The 8,463-nt window shown below is 35.0% G+C and overlaps 1 long non-coding RNA gene across 1 annotated transcript; it reads left to right on the forward strand.

Moving 5' to 3' along the window:
• Positions 1–4,463: 4,463 nt before the first annotated feature.
• LOC138869779 (uncharacterized) lies at positions 4,464–8,052 on the forward strand. The gene is made up of 3 exons (XR_011400032.1): positions 4,464–5,037; positions 5,183–5,258; positions 7,578–8,052. It is a non-coding gene; the product is annotated as an uncharacterized lncRNA (long non-coding RNA).
• Positions 8,053–8,463: the final 411 nt, after the last annotated feature.

Here is an 8,463-nt window from a genome sequence, read left to right on the forward strand (position 1 = left end):
AAAAGTGTTCTTCAATCTTTATTAATTTTTGCTCAAAATTTTAAACCCAACTTCTTTGGATCTTAACCAAATTTGTTAGAATTTGAGATTTAAGCTCCCCTAGGAATCTACAACAAAACCTAATAACACCCGCTAAAAATAGTTCATATTTTCGATATCCCAATTTTCAAGCTAATCTTCAAAGCTTTATTCAATGGAGTTTTAATGGAGTTTTTAGCTCTTGCTTGACGTTTCTGGCTTTCCACAATCTTCTAGATAATACTTTCAGCAAGAGACGCATCTCAACTCTTTCAAAATTTCAGATCCAACACTCTTTTTTGGTGGTATGTTACATGAAGACACCTATTTTCACAAAAATCAAGAATTTTATGTAATAAGAGGGCCAATTTTTTTGGGAATAATACACTGAAAAATTAGCTCATAAAATTGTATGAGATATATACACATTCATAGCAGCCATAAATTTTTTCTTAACTACTATTAAAGTTATGTTGGATGATTCTGGTATACAGTTGAAACCACCATGAATATATACACATTCAACTGTTAATAAGAGAAATTTCAAATTTCAATAAATTATTAACACCCAGAAAAGAAATCTGACTTTAGCTAAAAAATATATATATTATTGACAAATTTCATATACATGGTTTTTAGGGATAATATACATTCGGTCAAACGGGTCTTTGTATGGATTATAGGTAGGTTAGTATGGATTTGGATAGATTAAATTGTGGGTGGGTCTTTACTCTAGAGCTGTCACATGGTCTTCCGTTAAAAGCAAGGGCAAATCTAATTTATAGTATAACGGTAGGGGCCTAGATTACGTGACAGTGAAACGGGGATAGATTTAAACAATATTTAAAAGTAAAGAAATATATTTGACCCTTATCTGTTGAATGAATTCCAAATCTATCTAGCTCAAGGTCAATCATCATCTCACCTTTCCTCCATTGATATCCTTTTTGTATAGAATATCTTCCTCCTATTTGTTGCCATTCATTCATTCCCTATATATCCTCCCTTGAACATTTTCATTACACTGCAAATTTTCTTCCAATACCAACTGCAGTCAGTTGGTGGTATGTATTGTTTCCAGCAAGTCCCTTTAATGTATATGTGATCCACCCACTTCACCCATATGTTGTCTGCCTTTTGAACATTGTTCCACACATACTTCACATTTGATGTCTCATTCCATACCATACAACCTATTATCCCTAGTCCTCCTTTGTATTTTGGTCGACACACAATATCCCATGCAATCAATGGAGTTTTATTTGTCTGTTCTCTCCTATCCCACAGGAAGTTTCTGCATATTGCAATAAGCTTTTTCAAGACAATCTTAGGTAGGATGAAAATTGATGACAAATATGTATGTACATGTAGCAACACTGAGTTTATTAGCTGAACTCTACCAGCATATGAGAGGTTTCTCGAGCTCCAAGTCTTTATTTAGGCAGTCATTTTATCAATTAGGACTTCACAGTCCATGATAGATATTTTTTTGCTGAGATTGGTACTCTCAAGTATCTGAATAGCAATGTCCCTCTCTAATAACCAATTGCCTCACATAAGTCTTCTAGTACATGGTTTGGCATGTTAGCATTGAATATATTGGACTTCCGTGCATTAGTACTCAGTATGAGGCATTTGAAAAAGACTGCATACCTCTCAACAACAGCATAACTAATTGATAATTGCCTTTGCAGAATAGCAATATATCATCCACAAAACATAAGTGATTCAACTTTAGCCCTCTACATTTAGTGTGATAGCCAAAATCCCTCATATCAGCTACTTTATTCAAGATTCTTGTAAGGTACTCCATGCAAATTACAAATAACAGGGGTGATATTGGATCACCCTGTCGTAGACCTCTCTTCCCTATTATATTCCCATATAGCCCTCCATTTATTGCAATGTTGTATTTAGTAGCAGTTATACATGGCATAATCCATTTAATGAATCTCTGAAGCAAATTCATTAAATGGAGCATTTCTTCCACAAACGCCCAGTCCACAAAATCATATGCCTTTTTAAGATCAATCTTGATCAAGCAACTCTGAGTGGTGTTCTTCCTGTTGTACAATCTTACCAAATCTTGACAAATCAGAATATTTTGGACTATGGTTCTCCCTGCAATAAATACACTTTGGTTCGCAGAAATCAATGTAGGCAGAACCAATCTGAGCCTGTTACATATCATTTTAGATATCCCCTTGTACACTGTATTGCATCTTGTAATAGGCCTGTAGTCTCCCACACTTGTAGCATGAGAACTCTTAGGTATAATGGTTATCACTGTATGATTCAGCACTTTTAACTTTTCCCTTGTTTTGAAGAATTCCATTATAGTATCCACTACATTTTTCCCCACCACTTCCCAGCTGTCTTTAAAAAACTTGCTTCCATAGCCATCTGGACCTGGTGATTTTTCTCCATTGATTGCCCACGGAGCTATTTTAACATCTCTTTCTGTGAACTCTTCTTCTAACATTCTCCTTTGAGTTTTTGTTACTATTAATCTTTGGCAAATCAAACTACTATTAACATGCTCCCTTTCCTTATTGTTAGTGCCCAATAATGTAGTGTAAAAATCAATAAAAGACTTAGCAATTGCATCCATCTCTGTTCTATTGACTCCTTGTGAATTAGTTATGGAAAAAACTTTTATATTCTTCATCATACTATCAAAAATTTAGTGTTTAGGTCCCCTATTTCCAGCCACTGCACTTTACTTTTTTTACTTAGATATTGGTATCTTGCTTCCTTCAGTCTCTTATACTTTCTGATAATCCTTGCTTCTTCATCTTGCAGTTCCTGGTTAAGAAGGCTTTGCTGCAGTCTATGTCGACATTGCATTAACTTTTCCTGTGCTTGATCTGCCTATTTTTCTATATGACAACTTTTCTTTATTTAGCTGCTTTAATTTACCCTTCAAGCTGTTTAGTTTCCCCACCATCTCATACATTGTGGTCCTATTTCTGTTTGGCTTCCATCCTTGCTTGACTTTCTCCTTGTATTCTGTTGCCAAGCTTCACATGTTAAAGTACTTGAATATATACTGTTTCTTTTGATCTCCCGCCCATCTTACTATTGCAGGACAGTGATCAAATGTCCCTTCATTCCTATAGTATACCTTTGAATCTGGTAGAGCCAGTATTCATTCATTGTTCACCAACACCCTGTCAATTCTGTTGTATACTCTATTATTTCCTCCCTGCTTATTATTCCATGTAAAGAAGGCCCTTGAAGATTTTATATCATGTAGTGTGCATTCATCTACGCATTTCTTAAACTCTCTTATTTCTGACATTGTAACTGGACTCCCAATCCTTTCCCCTCTATTCAAAACACAGTTAAAATCTCCCATAACTGCCCAAGGCTAAGACATATGTTTATGAATCTCCTTGATATCCTCCCATAATTTCCTTCTTAATGCAGCATCATTAAATCCATACATCATTGTAACTGATAGTTTCCTTTTTGTACCTCTGTGTTGTACTCCACAGTGTAGTAATTGTTCCTTGACTTTGTATATATTTATATCAAATACCAAAGGCTTACAGAAAAGCCAAATTCTTCCACCTTTATGTTAACTAAGATTAGTATTGTAGGACTATCCATAGCAAAGGTTAAGAGCTGTTCTCTGAGCTTTTGCTCTCTTAACCTTAGTTTCCAAGAGACCAAAATAATCCAGCCTGAGAATTATGCATAAATAGATGAACTTCCTTCTGTTTATCTGGATTCTTTAATCCCCCGGTATTCCAAAATCCAATCTTACCCATGTGTTGGTGGGCTCCCCCCACCCTTGTCATATTAAACCACATGTTTGCCTACATTATCGGTCTCCATTATTCCCATCTGCTGCCCTTCCTGGCTGGTACTTACCCCTTCTTCACTTTGTTGTTGTCCTAAAGTAGCAAATGCATTGCCTATCTTCAGGAATACTTATTGCACCATCACTGCTTTTTTCACATATTTCCCAACTTTATAACCATGGTTATGAGCTTGATTTCTGTTCATCTCTAGCTATTTATTTTCCACCTTTTTTTCCTTTTGTTGCAGTTCTGCTCCCTCTGTTTTGCTGGCTCTTTTTGTTCTCTTTTCCTTTCTCTCTGTTGATCCACCTCCATTTGTGCATTCATCTCTTATTGCTTCTCAGTCTTCTCTCTTTCCTCCTGTATATATTTCTATATTGAAAGATTTCATGTCCATAATTCTTGCATTTCTCACAAAGAACAGATTTTCACTAATAATGAACTGCCTGCTCAATTATTTTGCCAACCTCATTTTCAAACCTAATACTTGTCGGGTACTGTTGGTTTAATTTCACTTCTACTAAGACTCTTGCATATGTTAGCCTTTCCTTTTTTGTAGTAGCAGCATCTGCTTTAAGAGATTTTCTAATTAGACCATCTATTTTTATAAGAGCCACTTGGCCATAATACTCGATGTCTAACTCTGTCAACCTCACCCAAATAGGAATTTTCTCCATTTGCTCCTTTGTGATCTCCATATCTGGTTTTCATGGCTTCACAATTACAGGCTTTCTATCGAACATTTGGACTCCTTCTTCCACTACTTTGCTTCTGCTTTCTACACTGTGGAATCGTACCAGAAACACCCCTCTGCTTAATTGCGTTACTTTATCAATCCCCAATGCCCCCCAAATTCTCCTAAAATATCCATCTATTATTGCATCTGGTGGATTAGACCCTAGAATATAGCATACAACTGTTGTTGTCCAATAGTCAACCTCATCCTTAATATCCGCCATTGTAATTTTCACATTCAATTCAGTATTTTCCTCAATTAGATCCAGTCCTTCCTCTATTAGAATTGAACCCACAATATTACTCCATGACTTAGTACTTGAATCTAGGGTTTTAGTCGAACCTACAGTTTTGTTCGCCATTTCTTCCTCTTCCACACGATCTGCCCATGACGCCCTGTTCGCCATTTGAATTCATCCATTCCTCTTATTCCCTCTCTGTGGTGTTGCTGGATTGGAGAGCTGATTGATATCCAAAGGTATAATCCCTTGGATCGTATTGATGTTTTTTCACTTTCTTTGCATCTCCCGATTGTGGTACTCTCATTCGCACTGAATTCATTATCTGAATGTCTTGGATCTTCTAACCTCCTCCTCCTGTCTTCGATTTTTTCACCATTTCAGCTACCGGTGAGAGAGAATCGCATCCTAAAGAGAGAAAGTCACACAAACATCCCCTTTCCACTACTCTGATTATTGTGTAAGGATTTATTTTGCATTTGAATGCTCAAATTCTTCGTATAAAATTTGGAAGGAAAGTCATTTTTTTTTTAATATTTTGCTAATTTGCCTGGGTTTCCTATATATAGTCTTTTATTTTGTAGGTATTAAAAATTCAAAACTTACTAGTTAGATCAATTAGAATCCTCGTCGAAAAGTCTTATTAAGGGGTAAAATGCTTCCTTATAAGAAGTTTATTTTTGTTCTCGGGACTCAATTAAGAGACATCTAATTAAAGGTGAAGAGATTTTAACCATCACATTACACCTCTCGGTGATTCATGTTGCCTATCATAATAAGCTTGAAGCATGATATTTTAATAGATCTCTGGTGAAAATCACGACACAAGTAGAATACTTAGGTTGTCGTTAGAGTAAACCAAATCAAGTCTCGTCTAATTGAAAGAAAGTAAGGGCTTCCATATTGTGATTAATCTGGATTTTTTTTCAATCGGAACCAATGGGGGAATCTTAGTAATCCAATTGGCTGCTGGTTATTTAAATTTTTACTTTGTTCGTAAAGGTTTATTCTCTACCTTGTAACCCCTTCCCCGTCTCCCCTTTCTCTATGTATAATGAAAGAAATTTTTTTAAAAAAAACAAATATTAGAACCCCCCCCCCCCACCCCATGTTACTATTCATAACAAAATTTAGTAAACCAAGAAAACTGGAAAGGGAAAAAGGGGGAAAAAATGCCAAATACAGATCTCTAAAGGTCCTATTCCCACCGAAAGAAGATCAGTTTAATACTACTGAATTTTTATCAAGTATCTAACGTATTCCCTTTACAGAACCCCTTTTTCCAATTTTATATATATAATCCAATTTGCATATGTTCAAATAACCCAAATATCTAAATGAGATGTGATCTTATATATTAATCATAGACCTTGTTGACCTGTATGTAATATCAAATCGAGCATATATTTTCTGATATTTTGTCCATATAAGATATTAACTAAGTAGTGGAATTACTGGTACATATCATTACTGGTAATATAATTATGATCAAAAGTAATCCTAGGATATTAGAAAGCATAATATTCCCTATAAATCAAGATCCATAGAACTCCCATATTAGATGCAAAGGGATTAGTATTTAATTACTTCTCTGTTTCTTTTGTTTAAAGTACATAAGAAGGGGATTAGAAAGGCCATATTGTTAGGAGCAACTTAGTTAATCAGATGCTTAATAATGCCTCTAATGATGAATTAATTTATTTTTAATTTGGAGTAAAGGAATATTAACTAACGTTTGAATCTTAAGAGGAATCTGGTGAATCATACGATGTATCCTTTTTGCTCTTTTCTTTTTCATAATTTCTTCGAGAAAGTAATGTTAGGTAAAATACTGATTTTAATAGTAATTATCACCATCTCCACACGATTATTCTTACTTTTACCACATAAATAATGGAGTTAGGCTTCCTAATCATCAACAAGTGTGATAAGAATAGTATGTTTATAGTTGCTAGCTAGTCAGTATTACTGTATTTTGGTCAAATTAAATTAAAACAAGATTCATGGCATATTTGTACCTAGAGGATGCATGTGGTTGTGGTACGTAATTCCAGTTTCCAAAAGCAAATCACATCTGTGTCATTGTTGTTTCTTCATTCTAATTGGTTCTCTATTTAATTTGTGTAGTGCTGATCGTAATAAATATTAATATTTACGTAAAAGACATTTAAATGTGTAAAAATTCAACAGAGATGACCGCGAGGTTGAAAAAGGATGTAGCACGGTGCACAAAGCATTTCGCATTCATGCGGGATCGGGGGAAGGCCGTACCCCAAAGGATATGATGTAGACAATCTACCCCAATGCAAGTATTAGTGGCTGCTTGTACGGCTCAAACCCGTAAACTATAGATCACATAGGAATAATTTTACTGTTGCTCTAAGGCTCGCCTTCGACCGCGATATAATGGAAGGGCAAGGATAATTTAAGATAATATAATTTAACGATTTAAGCTTTATATGCACTGATAATTTAATGAATTTTACACCATTAATGTAATATACATAATATATCAGGTTACGTACCATTTATTGTAGCTTATCAATAAATACTAATTTAATAGAGTTGCATGTAATTATCTAGTTATATAAATATATTTTTTAGCCGTTAATACATCCAAGTTAAACTCTCTTTTTAAAGTTCCCTTGTACTTTTTCCATGGTTTAACTAATGCCTATAAATAGGGTCCTATCCAAATTAGTCCTCACAATAAACACAACTAACTTCTCTCCTTTCTACTACTAAGCAAAACACCAACTTTACACATAAGTTTTTGCAGCCAACTCTCAAATGGCACCAAGAAAAGACCTTTCCAAAATAGGCCAAGAAGCCTTTGCTCTTCTTGACGAACAACGCTATGGAAGAAAGGGAAGGCCTTCTATTTCTCCTTCTTCTGTTAAAACTACCAATAACAATTGGTTTAATTATTACCAAAACCAACCTCAGAAATCTCATATTGTTCAGTTCAAACCAACTTATGCAGTTCAAGAGAGAGTTATCAATAGTCACGAAGCTGTGCAGTTACATGGTGGGGTTCTTATTTGTGATTATTCCAAGAGAAAAGCAAAAGCTATGGCTTATTACTTTTCTTTGGATATGTGTATGTAGTAATTCGAGCAGAAAGTGACACGCTCAATTGTATTGCAGAACCCGCTCTAGATCTGTCTCCTCTCGTTTTTTTTCTTTTTAAGTTTGTGAACACACCTTTTGCATATATATATATGGGGTCGATGAAGCTCCTTGTATGTTTATGATGGTCTAATGAATCCAGTTCTTTTTTTTGGTCGAACAAAAAGATTTTATTTATCACTTATCAAAATTACATCTCAGAATACAATTAGACTTCTCTCTAACTGTCTTACTATCACTTATATACAAACTTCAGCTATACCTTTTCCCAATAGAGTTTTTCTATCCAATCTTTCTCTCTGCTTGTGTGTCTTCTCCTCAATGCTTCAAGTAATTTATGCTTACAGTCTTGCTTTATCTGGCTGCATAGCTGCCCAGGTCGTATCACCTTAGGTTCCCATTAAGTTCCTTGCTCTCTATACATTATAAACTACAGCTGCTAGTATGGCCAACACAATTGTCCTGCATATTTTCCCTTTAACTTGTCTGGTCATTCTTCTGCCTAAACCTCGCAGCTCCATATTCCTGATGTATAT

This window comes from Nicotiana sylvestris, chromosome 5 (assembly GCF_000393655.2).
Source record: "Nicotiana sylvestris chromosome 5, ASM39365v2, whole genome shotgun sequence".
Lineage (NCBI taxonomy): Eukaryota > Viridiplantae > Streptophyta > Magnoliopsida > Solanales > Solanaceae > Nicotiana > Nicotiana sylvestris.